At 50.0% G+C, this 16,087-nt stretch overlaps 1 protein-coding gene across 1 annotated transcript in view; it reads right to left on the bottom strand.

The window, feature by feature from the left end:
- The window catches only part of TOP3B (DNA topoisomerase III beta), an 88,748-nt gene that overhangs the window by 70,520 nt on the left and 2,141 nt on the right, over positions 1-16,087 (bottom strand). The gene's annotated exons all lie outside the window — the stretch shown is intronic.

Raw genomic sequence — 16,087 nt, 5'->3', positions numbered from 1 at the left:
TTGTACAAACTTGCTAGATAGACTTAAGGAGCCAGGACTGGAATGCTAAGAATTTTTTCTCCCTCTTAAAAAAAAAAAAGAAAAAGAAAAGAAAAAGAAAAAGAAAGGAGAATTAAAGAGGCAACACTACCCAGTTTTAAAACAATGATAGAATTATTAAATAGGATGGAAAACTCTAAATCAACTCTCAGTCTACAGCTGTTTCCAAAGTGTTTGCTCTGACCTTTGGTAATAGTGTCAATTCCGCTGCAGAAAATATATTGTAGACTATATAATGTATTTAATTGCAAGATGGCTTTTAAATGGTCTCCTTTCCTCAGGCTAGCAAAATGGCTGTGACCAGGGAAACAAGGCTGGACTGAAGCTTTGTTGCCCTGCTGTGTTTTGAGAGGTTGCAACTGAGATGAAAATTTAAAAAACCCGCTTGCCCAAAGTGGCACCTTTAACCACAAGAGAAACAAACAAACAGCAACAAAGGGAAGGGGAAATGGATCCCTAAACTAAACTAGGGAAGACAAGGTCTGATCTCACAAGGAGCAGAGGCCTTTGAGCTCCAGAGTCAGCTCACTACTTTATTTATCCCAAAGCTTCATGGTAAGGATACTTCAGTCTATTTGTCTACAAACATCAGAAAAGGAGGGCTTAAACACAGAGCAATGTCTCCACTACAGTAAAAAATTCCCCCCACACTGCCAAAAAAAAAAAGCTTCTATTATTGAGCAACATATAAAGTGTTATTTCCATACTAGCCTGGGTGACATTTCCATTTAGTTTCTATAACTGTGATTAAAGGCGAGAGAGGTTTCTAAACATATCTAGAGATGCTGAGCCTCATGGTGTATAAATAGCATGCATTTCATAATCTCGTGTTTAAACGTTTATTTTAAAATAACCCCCATATACATTCCACAGAGTCTCCCTGCTATAGGACATAGCAGGACCTAGGCTTTGCATATTGTTTGAAAACTGTGGGAATATTACTGAAGATTGATTCAGTCTTTATTTTTCTTGTCTTGTTAAAAAAAAAAAAAAAAAAAAGAAGGTGTGGGGAGTTCCGTGCCAATACACCACTTGAAGATAAGGAAATTTTTGAGACACATCTAGGTTTTCAGCACAGATCCAGAAACATAAAGACAAAGTAACTTAATTGCCTTTGCTTGGAACTTTACTTGTGGCTGAGGTTTCTAATTATGTCCCTTACTTGCTCCTGCCAGTTGTAGTTTCTGCAACTGCTGAAATTCTTAGGTTGCGTAGAAATTGTCAAGTCGTGCTTCCCACACACACTACTGATGCATTAGGAACGTCAGTTGATGTGCAAATTGTATGTTTCCACTGTCTCTTGAGCCATTGGAGAAATTAAATTGTGTGTATTAAGTGTAAGTCTTGTTTGAGATAACATCGAGGCTGAAGAGTGGAAAAGACATGGTAAACAATAAACAAAATAGAGACTGGACTGGAATAGATGGAAAGGTAAGGCTGAGCCTAGTTGTGTCTCTTTTTATGTTCTCAGTCCAACTGGATGTCTAGGTTGGAGGGATTGTTGAGAAGCAGGGTGGCAGGATTAAACCTGAGGTTTTGCCAAGGTAACGAGAATACAGAAGTTTGATAAAACTCATTCTGAGCCGCTTACAGCAATCTCTGTGAACATGGCCTTTTAATTAGTGCGAGCAAAGGTTAATACAAATAAATAATGTGGAAAAAAGATCCCTGTTTGCTTCCAACAAGCATCACAAAGGATGAGGAGAGGGAGGGGTTGGGGCAGATTAGAGATTTTGTTTATTAGTCCATTAGAAAAACAAACAAACAATGGAGCTTCCCCTGTTCCCTTTTCTTTGGCATGTCCTTGGTTTTCAACTGCTTTGGGCAAGTCAGGCAACATCAAAGGGGATGCAGGGCTGCCTCACACCAGCGTGCCAAATGCCAGGGATCTCTAATGGCAAAGACCAGATCAATGTGACATGCATAAATTAGCCAGGAATCCATGAATTAGGGGATTGTCTCTCCATTACACTCATGTTTAATCCACTGGAAAGCAGGCTGAGGAAAGAGAAGCTTAAAGTGTCAAAATCATGACCTGGTTTGGGATGGCCTGGGAATGAAGTTTCCTTCCTCTGGACTCTGAAGTGTTCCTACGTGACAAATGCACTGGGGCACATTAAGTGGAGCCAGATTGCAGAGGAAGAGTCTAGTTGGCAAAGTGGCCCTGAAGCTGAAGGTGTCTTGGCCCCTCCCTGGGAATCATTTCCATGGCTGTTGGTGTGTTCCACACTAAGCCAGCCCCAGCTGAACATTGTGCCTTCCAGCCTAGAACAGAAGAGGTGCTGGGGAGGGGGGAGAGAAGAAAAATCCAAACAAAACGAGCTAGGGCAAAGCATGCGTGCGTCTCCAAACACTGCTTAATCTGTGTGCATTAATGTGAAGTCAGTGCTGGAGAGCCAGCCCTGGAGATCCTGTTTCGCTTTCTAATTTTTGGTGTGTACTTAATCCCGTGATTTCCAATGAAGGGAGGGATATTTTAAAACACTGGGCTTTCCAAGTAGGACAGCCCTAGAAAGGAAGTTCTCTGAGGGCTTGATGCCTGTTACTAAGAGGTTCAAAATACAACTATCAGTTAATCAAATAAATAGCACTTCCCAGCCTCTAACAGCTAGGCAGCTAATTGAGTGAGGTTATTAATAAAGGAGAGAGATCTACACAGAAGAAGAATGTGAGAACTGGGGACAGAGGTATAGAAACCTGGATAGAATTCACACTGGAGTTAAATGTCTTGGGAGAAGTGTCATGCCCATGCACAGATTCTGTGGGGTCAGAGGTTTACTCCATTCCTGCATCCCCACCCTCCTGGGAGCACACGGTGCTGTGATCCACAGGGCAGTGCACTGCTTTCTAACTTTGTACCCCTTCCCCATTTGCAGGCACGGAATGAAGCTCCCTCCAGTCACCTGCCGCAAGACACATTATCCAGCTTCCTAACCTTAAGGATGAGACCCTATCAATATTGCCTCTGCTTTTGTTATCAGGGTAGTAGTGCAATATTGCTTATAGGGTCTTTTCTTTTGAGGGTTATTCTTCATGGAGAGAAGAAAGCCACAGCAGGAAAAAATAATCCTATGTGCCCATCGAGTTAAGGGAAAAGTTGTGAAATGACGAGCGTTGTTAGATAGGCAAGTAATTGTGCAGAGATGTTATTTGTGACAAATAATCGTGCTATTGTGGTGAATCAGGTTGTGAGTAATGGGCATATTTTTGATGCTATCACACAGAATTCAAAACAGCCTCGTGTTTAAAACACACAAGCAGTGAATGAAACCAGAGAAACCCATCATGGCTCCATTTTAAAATAGTATGAGTCCCGAGATGTTTGAAGGATGCCTATTTTACATAATGATGTAAACACCCACCAAGGAATGGGAGGAGATACATAGTCACACTTGCTGTTTCTGTGCCTGATCCCAGCCCAAAAACCAGCGCGGTGCGAAGCAGAGCATAGCACAAAGAGGCCGAGGCTCTAATGACAATAACCTCGAAACAAAGCTCATGCCTCGGCCTGGTGAGCGCGGCCCACCAGCTACAGCGCTGGCCTCTGCGGCCGAGCCGGGCCCAGCCGCCCGGGGGCTGTTCCAGGGTCGGGCGGTGCAGCGGGGCTGGGCACTGCCTCGGGCCCTTCCCGAAGGCTGTTCACTGAGGTATGTGGGAACGGAGCAGGGATGGGGGTGTTAAATCTTCTCTCCGCTTTGTGAGGGATCAGCTGGGGGCTGACAACAGCCGGGATGGCCGAGTGGGTGGCCCTGCCTTCCATTTCAGGTGGTCCCCGCGGTCCCTTTCGGGACCTCAGGGGCCCAGGGAAAGGGATGGTGGGAGGGGACTGGGGGCCGGATCAGGGCGCGGTAAGAGCAGCCGCTGCCGCGGGGCTTTCCGAGCCGGTCCCCGGGCAGCTCGGGGCCGCTGCGGCGTGTCTCCCCGCGGCGGCCGGGCTCGCCTCGGTGGTCCGGGGGCGGACCCGGAGCCCTACGACGGGGCCGTGCCCGCTGCCTCCCCGTTGTACGGCTGACCCTGCCGCTGCCCTCGGTTTAACCCCCCCCCCGCTCCCCCCAGCATCATTCCGGCGGGAGCCGGCCAGCTCGGGGACAAAGCCAGGAACCCCCCACCCCCAGGCTCTCCCTCCGTGCCCCCAGCCCGGCCGCCGGGCTGCAGGCCGAGGGACGGCCGCGGCTGCTGGGCCAGCACTGGGACCACCGGGCAGGCTGCCCCTCTTTCCCTGTTGCACTACTGTCACGGTCGCAGCGAGCAGTGCAATAATGAAAGGGCGTCAGTGTGCCGGGGAGCGGCGACAGCCGGTGACAGCGTGAGGGGACGGGACGTCCCGCCACCCCCACCCCCCCGAGAGCCACCTTAATGGAGGGGGGGGGGCCGCTTTGGTTGTGCAACTTTGTTTAAAAACGCAGCGGCGGAAAGTGTGCGCGCAGGGCAGGGCAAGGTGAGCGGCTCCGCGCACCGTCCTGCCCCGGGCCCGCGGCGACCGCCGCTCCACGCCCCGCCGGCCCCGGCCGCGCTCCCCTAGGCTGGCCGCGGAGCGTGGGGGCGGACGCCCCTCTGCTGTACCCGGCCAACACCAAATAAATAAAGTGACTCCCACGTCCCCTGTCGCTGCCTTTTCTTCCTGTTGGTTTTACTTGCCGGTCACCAGCCCGTCCCACCTCCCCAGCAGCCGTACACAGATAAAAATCCCCTCGACGGGTTTTTGTCCAGCGATCCGGTGTGCTAAATCGCCCTTTTGGTCTTTGTGGGGAGAGGATGAAAATGCTAATAGGAAAACGGGCGTCTTCCTTCACTGTGGAGCCTGAAAAACGGGCTCGAGGCATGCCCTATTGCTGAGTTCAGCAATGGAGGAGCACGGGTAGGGAAGCGAGTGTGCAGGGCAGGAGAGGAAAGGTTTGCAATAATGGAGATGAGAACAGCGCTCTGCATCTGGGAGCTGTGCTGGGAAGGCCAGGAAATAGCCTTTTGATTATTAGTGGTCATGGTGAAATGGATACTTCTATAAAAGAGGGCTGGGGAGGGGTATTTCCTTTAACAAAGGACCTTTCCACTCTGGCCTTTTGAACCTGCGCTTCTCCCTGACACTGTTTCTGCTTCATCATGACTTTTTGCAGAGGAAGGTGAGTGCAGAAAGCAGGCTGGCTGTAGGAGAGGGATGCAATCTAATCCTGATGAAAAGGCTTTTACAGTCTATGCTTCATTTCCTATTTCTTTTGGATTCTCTTTCCTCTGTCTCTCACATGCACAAGCAGATATAAAAGCTGAATCCTTCCCTGCAGTCTCTCTCCTAGGGAAAAGTCAGCCCCCTCCCCAGCTTCACCTTCAGGCTTTGCGCACACAAAATGGCTGCAGCAGCCTGTGGGTGGGCATGGAGAGCGCAGGAAGCTGCTTTTCTTTTTCCCACCCTGCCTGCCCAGGAAGCCCTTCTGCTTTTATTTTCTGTGGCATTTCGCTCTTGCATAGCTCTGTGCAAATCCAAGGGGGTCTCCTATGTGTAAGCTATGCATGGAATGGGAGCTAGGGAGGGAAATGGCCAGTTTGCATGAGAAGGGGACCTGTCGGGCCCCAGTGTTTATTTTTTTGCTGACCTTCTGGGGATATGGTCAGTAAGAGCTGTGACAGCTGCTGGAAGCGGCAGGGGCTTTGAAGATTGTGAAGGTTGTGACCTCGAGGCCCCTTTCCTCTCTCTGTCCCAGGAGCTGCTGAGTCAATCAGAGAAAAGGGGAGGTGAAATGGGGGCTGCTCTTTAGCCATTTTTCAATCGGTGAATGAAACAGGAAAGGACAAATGCAAGAAGAAAAAAAGAGCGATTACTTCCACTTTGGTGCATTACTGAGAAGGGGGAATCTCTCTTTGGCAAAAGATTATAAGAATAATGGGAAACCACTGTGCTCCTAAGATCCAGCACCTTGAATAAAGGATTAAACTGGGCAAGGAGCTGATGGCAGATCAATAACAGTAAATTAGGGGGAAAGTCTACAACTCCTCTTGGTTCAAAGCAAGAGGAAATCCACCTCTCATTTCCCCCTGATAGCAGCTCTAGATATAGCAGCAGGAACATGTTCCTAGTTGGCCTGCTAGCTCCCACCATCTCCTTGACCCTACACTAACACATCTTCATCTTTGCTGAGCTCAGCTGAACCCTATGGCTGAGGTTGCAGAGGCGACTGAGAACGGCTGCACCACACATGCCAAAATAAAGGGACAAAGTACATTGTGTGGGGCCGTATCTGTGATGTATGTGTGCTTTCAAGTGGCACAAGCTCCCTTGGCAATCCACACCCCTGGGCAGCCCACGAGAGGGCTCTCACTCAGCCCCAGAGCCCTCTCTAAGCCCAGTGAGTGGGGTTTAAGTCTTTTTCACTTTCTGGATAACATGATCCTATGGATCTTTCCTTTTAAAATAGTAATCAGAACAGCAAACAGAGCACTTGGCTTTGCTTGACCAATACATAACACAGGCAAAGAAGGCAAACAGCAGGCTTTTCAGTTAGTTTACACAGGGGGCACTTAAATACTGTATTGGTTACATAATACCATTTGGGGCTTGGGGTTTTACACATTCTTCTACTAAATATATCTGTGAGATTTGTTTTAAAGTGATCAACATAAATCCAGCCAAAGCTTTGAGGGGAAAACTCCTATGATTAGACCTAATACCACTAGGTAGCTCATAGCATATTTACTGAAGGCACAACAGAATTTTCTTCCTAGACGTGCCGGTCAGCACTGCTCTTGCTTTGCTGCAGCGGAGGGTATATGCTGCCTTTAGAAGGGCTGCCCATAGAGAGCCACTTCCCTGCAGGAAGCACAAGCTGCTCGTTTTTAGGGCCATATCCTGCCACTGCTCCACATCCAGTCCTCAGGGTTCATCACAGCACAGACTGAAGACAGGATATGTTCTGGCAATTATGACAAACTAAGTGCTAAGAAAGAGCATGAAGCATATTAAAAAAACCCAATCTAGTCCTAGCTGCAATTGATTAGTAAAAAAAGTATTCACTGTTAACTCCTCCGGAGAACCCCATTCACATGGGATACCTGAAAGTATATTCCCTTCCTCATAAGCCCTTCAGTAAGCATATCCTGTTCCTATCCAAAAGGAGTAGCAGGTGGCCAAACTGCTCCACCGGAGGCTTGACAATTGCATTATCCACCCAGCTTTTCAGCTGAAGCCTGGCTGAATCTGTACACAGCTTCCAAGACTCCAGCTAAACCCTTCCTGGAAACAGCAAGCTTCCCCAGGCATGGCTTGGATCTAGCAGCCCTGCGTCCTTGCAAAGGACCCATCCCTCTGCTCAGAAGCAAGCAGATGGGAAGAAGAGTCTCAAAGCATCAGAGCTTTAAAACTGTGCTCTTTCCTTTAGTGTGTTGTCACCAGAAGCTCTGCGGGCAGAGATCTCTGCCATAAGGAGCTAGCAGAACAGCAGGTGGGCGGCTAATTGAGAATGGAAGTTCTTTGGGGCAGACCAAAATAGTCTTTGTGGCACTGCACAGAACTAGGTACACTGCCTGGGCTCAACATCAAACACCAACTCAGTAAAAATCCTGCTTACTCGCTCACCTGGGAGGTGGGTGAGCCCTTGTCTTGTAAACCTCCTTAGACACATAGAGTAATCGGGTGACAATGATAAGCTGTGGTGCACAGTGCAAACTCTAATGTACCATTTTGCATGGGTGTAATAAGTCAAATATTTTAAAGAGTCACCGTGCTACTACTACTTCAACAAATGGAAGACCCCTGCTTCCCTCAAAAACACTGATCTGCTGAGAAGCAACACCTTTGCCAGGAGCTGCTACAACTTTGTGAGCAGATCTCCCAATTAAAAGCAATAGGGAATTACACTGATTATGAAAGCCACTGTCACATAGTACTAGAAGACAAACTGGTTTATTCCTCCACTGTGAATCCCCATCATATTTCAGAACAAATTTAGGGTGACAGCAATCCAGTTTTACACAGCCCACCAGCAGAAAATTCCGTTGCCTGTTTTTCTTTTTACAGCGGTTACACCTTTGACACACCTCTACATTATTTTGAAAAATTAAAAAAAAAAAGAGGACCTCTGCTCCAAGAGAAGCAGAAAATGAAAGACTTTCTGATCTGAAGGAAAAGGGAATCTCTCAACAGCCCTGGAGAAGTATGGAGGCCACCTTCACGTGCAAGCTGTTACAGACACCAAGTACCAGCAAAGCTAAAGATTTCTCACTGCCCACCCCCAAACACAAGTGATTCATTTAGGGCGTTTATAACAGCGTTTGGAGCAAGTCAAATGGTAGTTTTGGTGTTTCCCTGTTGAACCTCTGGCCAAATTCTCTGATCAGAATCGATCCCTTCTTCCCTTCCTTTCCTTTTTCACGCACAGACATCCCTACTGTTTACAAGAAAAAAAACCTAACAACGACCAACCCAAAAAAAGACCCATCTCACACAAAAAAAGATCTCAAAATACCAACACCACCCCAAAAAAAAACCCCAAACCCAAAAAGCAGGAGAGAATTTAAATAGGGGCGGGGGGGATCAGGATAATATTTAAATCGGGAAAAGTGAAGCCGAACTGTTTTCCATTTGCACCCTCTGTAAGGCAGCAAGTGGGGTAGGGGGTCGTCTTTAAAGCCTCGACCAGCTGAATTGCTCTTGGCACTAAAGCAGGAAAACCCTTCGCAGGTGGGTTAAAGCAAACAGCCTGCCTCCCCGCTCCGGTACAAGAAATAAGATGGTGCCTCCCCAGGGCAGCTGTGCTCCGCGGGGAGCGAGGCGTCGGGGCTCCCCGGGAGGGAAGCGCTCCTCGGACTCGGCTCTGCTCCCGGTGCCCCGACGGCACGGCAAGCGGGACCGGGTAGCGCCGAGTCGCGCTGCCGCCGGCATTAAGAAAGCGTTTTAGTGCCGGGGGCTTATCTTCGGTGCTCAACGAGGGACGGTGCACCGCAGCCGGCCAAGCCCGACAGCTGCTGCCGAGCGAAACCGACCTCCACAAACGGATTGCATGGGGATTTCGGAGGGTCTCTGGCTCGTGGCTCTTGAAAGGACCCCGCTGACAGCCAGCCCCGGCGCTTTGTTTGCGCGGTTCTGTCCAAAGGGAAGACGTCCAAGCCTGAGGAGCTTCCCCCACCGGGCTAGAGGGATGCAGAAGGCGGTCCACCTTCCGTCGGGAAAGGTGTGCTCGAAACCACCGCCTTCCTCTCCGTGAGAGGCTCACGCAAAAAAAAAAATCACGTCCACCGGACCTAGCAGAGACAGGGAGGGGAGACTCAGAGCAGTGCAAAGGGGACACCGACTAAAACCACTTCTCGACATAGACGTCTCGAAATACTTTTTTCTTTTAAATTGGAGGCACATAATAAAATAGATGGGGGGAGGGAACACACAGCAGGAGACACTGTTCAGTAAGTATTGCTCAGGCTATGCACTCACACATTTCCGATTATTTCTGCCTAAAATAGCCCTGAAATCCAAGCACATCCTTCCCTGGTTCTTCTCTATTCATTGTAAACCCACTGATGCACATAAATGCCCCAAGAGACCAGCCCGGAGAGAGCCCGCTGCTGCTCCGATGGTGCCGCCGGGAGAGCCCGCAGCCGGTCGGTCTTGGAGGCGGAAAGGTGAAAAGCACCACGCAGAGAAGGGCTGTGGGGAGTGGGGAACCCCTGTCACTCCACCGTGCCGAGCAGGGGCCAGAGCAGCCCCGGGAGGGGCGCTGGCTCCCGGCAGGGCACCCAGCCTCCCTCCGGCCGGGCTGCGGCGGCAGCGGCTGTGCCCCCAGCTCCCTCCTGCGCCCGGTTACCCCGGAGCCCCTGGGCGGCCGGGCAGGGCCACGCAGAGGCTGCTGCCTTCGAGGGACAGGGTGACTGTCGCCATTTTAACCTGCTCCGAGCAGGCCCACAGGGCAGAGGCAGCGGGTGATCTTCCGCCGCTCTGCGGAGCTGCGGAGAAAGGACATTGAGGAGGGCAGGGGTTCATCTGAACAGCCCAGGGCATGTCACCCAGCTTTCCTCCTGACTTCCCGGACACCAGCCCCAGGTCCCAGTGCACTGCTCACAGACAAGGCAAAGAAAACCTGTAATTTTCTCTTCCGGGGGATGAAAAGGTACTGACACGTTGCTTGAGACCACTCAGTTCTGCAGCTAGGAACTGAATCCTGGTCATCAGTCCAAGTCCAGTACCTTAAGCATAGCTCCACCTATTCCTACCAAAAGATCCATCGGCTTTAGCTAATACTGTATTAGGATGGATCTTTTTTAGGTTAAGTATTAAGCCATTCTTTCAATATGAACCATAGCGTCTCTGAGCGAACAACAGATAATCATTTTGCATCGGTTTCTTAAGGCACCAGATATAAAAAAATATGATCTAGTGTCAAGGTAGTTTTCTGGCAAGAATAGACTGGGCAACTTTCCTATGGAGAAGAGCGCAGAAAACACCATAGAAAGAGAAACCATTCTGACTTATTATTTTTCCTTCAAAAGCACATTTTAATGTAGCGTCCCACTCAGCACCAGCCTTCCCAGCGCCGCCCCGTGCAGCATCGCTTGCCTGGCGAGGCTAGTGCCATGGCACGCAGCCGGCGGAAGCTCCGCTGCCGGTGCTCCGCCGCGGGGTCCTAGCCAGGGGCTTGCTACGGGGCAGAGCACGGGCTGCTCCGGCGGGCAGGGAAGGGCTAAGGATGCTGAGACACCGTCCTCCGGCCAGCCCCCATTACACGTCCCCTCCACGCGTGCGCCCTGCCCCACGCAGCCCCCGCCCGCCTGCCCGGCCCCCTCCCACCACCGCTCGCCTCCAGGTCCGCGCCCCTGCCCTGCTGGCGACCGCCGGGGTCGGAAAGCCTCCTTCCCCGAAGAAGCATTTAGAAACCGTCGTTCTCCTTCACCGACACTTTGTTCTGATACTTTCCACATTCGGGATCCCGCTTCCCCACTTTCCTGTCCCTGCAGAACAGGAGCCACCATCCCTTAGTGCTGCGGGGAAACGTCGCCCAGCCGGGGCTCGCTCCCTGGCAAGGCTTTCGGATGGCGCTGGGGAGGAAACTATAAAAGTCGCATTGTGAAACTTCCAGCCTCGGGAGGCTTTTCTCCGCTACCCACCACAACTCTCCCGGAGGAGGGTGTCCCTTCCACTCCAGCTGCCACTTCAGAAAAATCACAATTACCTCTTCCTTTTTGGGCAGGGAGGAAGTTTTGCTCTTCCAGCGGAGAATTTATACTTTAAGGAGCAAATGCATTTATTCTGACCGGTCCGGTCACGACCCCCCCGCCAAGCAGCATCCCTCCCGCCCGCCAGCGCCCGGCTTTAGCTCCAAGAAAGGCAGCTTTCCTAAGGGATGACACGAAGCAATTTTATCCCCAGACAGGGGGGCTCTGAGGCTGCTGTCGAGTCACTGCTGGGACTTTTTAGCAAGGTTTCAGTTAATCACTCACAGTAAACAGCCTCCCATGTCATGAGCGAAAACAGCGGCTATATAGGGAGACAGACAAAGATTTTAACATTTTAAGCTATTTTGCCCCGGAGACTGAAGTCTCCAAGCTCAACTGAAAGCCACCCTCACCACCGTGCGTTTGTATTGCCGAGGACATGCAGCACAACGTAAACGTGTTTTGCTGTGCAGCTTCACAGAAAATTGCCTCCAGCTTGACAGTAATCATCTCCACACCCGCACCCAGCGAAGGCAGAGGTAATGTATTCAAAAGTATAATATTTGCAAGAGAGACAACAGATGGTGCTCCCTTGGGTGCAATTTCAGGAGAAGCCTCGCATTCTGCACTTTTCGATGTCTGTTTTAGCCGTACAGGTTTAATGCTACAACAGCCTTTTTTTGACGATGGAGTCACGAGTATACACGACACAATCCCGGTATAAAATGTTGCTGGCACGAATCATGAGCCTCACGTTTTGAACAAGCGAGGAGGATACAAGTGGGGTAGACCAGTGATTAAACAAGTGATAGAATAATCGTATAGGAACATCACACTCCGTGTGCCCATCGAAGCCAGTTACCGAGCTAGACCAGTTTGTAGTAGGATGGAAACTGCTGGAGGTGCACTAAGGTGTGTTCCCTCACAGTGTTAGCAGCCGGACAGGGCTGGAAACCCTCTCACAAGCCCTACAGCAACACCGTTAAGAGTCTGCATAAGCACTGAGCCCTCCGGGCGTCCTAGATGCGGGACAAGCGCTCAGGGCGTCCGGGAGTGCCCGTGTGCCCCTCGGCTCCCTCTCCCGGGCAGGTACTGACCCGCTGATGTGTTTTCTCGGCACAAGGAGGCACGGCTCTCCTGTAATTCCCCAGTCCAACGCTTCTGTTTTTAGCCTTTCGGGCTCTTGAGCTATTGGGGTTTAAACTTGCCACCTGGCCAGACGAAATGTGATAGAGGCAGGGGAGGAACCGGGAAGGGACCTCCGCTCTCCGCCGGCCCACTGGGCACAGGACGGCTGCGCTGCCCAGCGCAGCTCCCTCCCTGGGGTTCAGCCTTGCGGTAAAGCATCGCCGTACCCAGCCGGCGAGGGGGTCTCCCACGGGTGCCGTGTCGTGCAGCGCCCGACCTTCCCGGGGAGCCGGGCTCTGCTCATTGCCGGGGGCTCTGGTGGGGCCGGTGGCAGGCTGACAGCCGCGCCGGCACACGTGGCTTAGGGCTGCGCACATGAGGTGGGACCTCCCCGCTCCCCTCCACGCCCCGCTGCAGCAGGCGAGGCTGAATAAAGAGATGAAGACCGTGCCCGGCGGAGCAGGCAGGAGCCGGGGGGACAGGAGACGGTGTAGAGTTCGGCGTGAGGACAGTTTCGGCTACGGGAAAGCGGGTTTGGGAGGAAGCCTCCTGCTGTCCCCCGAGAATCGCCGTTAGCAGAGGCTAGCTCGCAAATACTGGTACCCGGGATCGCAAACGGCTCCTATTCAAGATCATCTTTCCGCTAGACACGAGGAGTATCGGCGGGCAGCCGATGCTGAAAAACCAAAGTTGCACTGCCGTGCGGATTTGCAGAAAAATTTACATCCATCTGGCAAAAGAACGAAGCCCTTGGCAATAACTGCGCCGGCAGAGGGGGGAACTCGACCTGCCAGCCTGCAGTCCCCACCCAGGACGGCTCGCAGGGCGCGACGTGGGCGACTCGCGCAGCCAGCGGGAACTGCAGCCCCGCAGGATGACAGGGAGAAGCCGACGGGTGCAGCCTCCCAGCGGTTCGCAAACCGATACTGTCTCGGCAAGAGATGGCAGCTCGGCTTTCGTTCTAACGTCAAAGGGAATCCACGGCAGATGGCAAAGGATCTGCTCTGGGGGAAGCGGTCCAGCAAGAGCCGAGGAGAGCCGGGTCAGTTACACGAGGGACAAGGTGTGTTCATGTAAGTATTACCACTGACGTGCAAAGTATCTCACGCAGGCTAGAAACAAATCGTCTGATTTTAGCTTTTGCTTTCAAGATCTCGCAAAATGCAACGGGATTGTTGTAGACAACGAGAGGAGAACTCCCTGTTTAACGATCCTTTTGTGCCTTTCCTCCTCCCACTGAGCGGAAACCGGTATTTAATTTTATGATACAAGTAATTGCCTTAAAAAGCCTACTGTTAAGCAAAGATACTTCAGCCTTGGCCGCACTTTATCGATCCTATAGAAAGATAGTAAAAAAAACCGCCTAAAGCATCGATTTATAGCCTACGCTAATGTTTTAAACTTCTCTTTCAAGTAACCGAGTAGTACATGACTTGGCAGAGAGCACAACGCGAGACACGGCCGCACAAGAGGTCTTGCAGGAGTTGATCGCCTTAGCAGTGTAACGCAAGGGAAGCGGATGTTATTTGTTCCCCCCTCCCCCGAAGAGTATAAATTTGCAGGCGATCAAAGCTACGCTGCTGAAACATTGCTGGGCTACCAAAGACGCCTGATTCCCAGGGAACCGGCCGGCAGCGGGAGCAGGCACCGCTCGGGCAGCGGGCGCGGAAGGCGGAGGAGCAGCGCTCACTAGCGGCCGCACCGCCGCTCCCGTCCCGCCGCCTCCGGCTCTGGCAACGCTCCGGGCTCCAAGACGGAGATAAGGGGGAAGACGCACCCGTCCCTTTTTCCTCAGAACGGCACTGCTCGCATCTACGCCACTCAAGTATCATCTAACGGGCTGTTTCCTAGGCAGGAAGGAGCAGTCATCCGGATTTGAGTAGAAACCAAACCCTATGACAAGGGCTCTCTGGGGGGCACCCGTAACCCCAAGGAGCAGTGGGAAGGCGTCTGCAGTCAGCCCGACCCTTCAGGCATCAGCAGAAGAAAAATAACATTGGGTGCATCTTGTGGTTTATGTTTAGCTGCGGTTTGAGTTACACTAGATTCAGCCCAGATACTTCTATTTTCAGCACAGCACACGCCACTGCTACTAATCAGTACTCTCAGAAAATGAAGCTTAGGTGAATAAATACATGACCATCACAAAGATGAAGCAAAGAGCTTTAGATCCAAGTCCAAGCTCAACAGTCCTCCAGCCATGCAAAGCCAGCACCTGCACATTATTTTTATAGTTAAAAAAGCATATAGAGACTAATTAGCCAGCTTTATAGCTTGCAGACATTCTGATTAATTTGTAATGTGTTTCATGAGGGTTTGGTACCCTTGAGATGTCATACAGCTTCTAACACTTCTAACCCTAATGAAGCAGGACACCATTTTCCCGAAGGACTGAAGACAGCTGAATCCTTCACAAAACAGCAGCTTGAACCAATATTAGAGCTGTCATAGGAGGATTCCACTGTGAACTTTATGTTAATTTAGAATTAGTACACTACCAAATATAGTAAAAGGTTTTTATAATCAGCTTAATTTGCTGCAATTGAAAGAGAAAGAAACATTGAACTGTGTGACTGCTGAGGTCTACTTTCAAGGTGCTCACTATATTCCCTCCTTGTCTCATACATACCCAAAGTAATTCAGTTCTGTCCTCAGTGGAACTGGTTGACCATCAGTCATTCCCACACACAACAAATTATTGCAACTTTGATTAAGGAAACATATTAGAAGGAGCTAACCCTGGTGTTCCATCTTTTGCATAGAGTAAATATAAGTTATTAGGTGTAACTACTCAAGGTCCTGCTAAAGTATTTATAGACATGGGAGTACTGAGATGCTTAGAATGTCAGTGGGAAGAGGGGAGAAAGTATAAAATATTTATTCCTCTAAGTATTTAAAATACCCTTAGCACCTTAAAGTTTATCACTGTTTGTGACTTGCATACATAATAAATACCCTAAGGTAAGTTTGAATTGCCTTGTGTTTCCAATGCAACTCCAGGTTGGTAAGGTTGAACATTTTATTCTTTCTTGAGGAGGAAGCAAACCATCCCCTGTGCTTCCTATACCACAGAATAGAATCAAGGAGACTATAGGAAGAAAGCACTTCCTTAGCTCTGAGTATTCCTGTTTAAGCATAACTGGTTTTTTTTTTTTTTTTTTTAAAAAAACCCCAACTGTTTCCTTAAAAAGCTAATGACACAACCATGGGTGCTCTCTTGTAAGCCCAAACATATGAGTTCCTGAAAGGCAGCTGATGAAACAGTGATGCTATGAAGCAATTAATTATCAAAGATATTTTAATGGTGGCCCAGAGCTGGATTACAGGACAATGTGTTTTAAGAGAGAACTGCAAAATCAAAAGGGCACAGATGAGAACTCAAAACTAGGAAAGAGGGGCAGGCAGCATCACAGCACCCTGCAGACACAAACCTTTCATAGGCTCTTAGCCAACGTCCCAGCTGCCAGCAGGGAACCTAACCAAAAAGCCAACGAGCATGCCAACCAGGCGGTCAAACAAGATGCTGCTGCTGGAAGATGTATCTAAGGTTCAGCCTCTGTCTAGTACAGCTGTGAAACATGGTTCATCTATACTGACAGCTAGTGCTTCAGTGTTGGAGAAGAGAAGAGTCAGCAAAATCAACAGGCTTAAAATACTGCTGAGTAAGCATCACGGTTACAGGGTTGTTTTGATTGTAATTTTTTCTTTTTTTCTTTTTAAAATATATGCTAATTTAACTTAATTAGAACAGACATACCCAATTAGTATTCCCAAACATAAAAAAATGAAA

The sequence above is a fragment of the Grus americana genome, chromosome 16 (assembly GCF_028858705.1).
Source record: "Grus americana isolate bGruAme1 chromosome 16, bGruAme1.mat, whole genome shotgun sequence".
NCBI classification, from domain to species: Eukaryota; Metazoa; Chordata; class Aves; order Gruiformes; family Gruidae; genus Grus; species Grus americana.
This window is presented reverse-complemented; position numbering and strand designations above follow the sequence as displayed.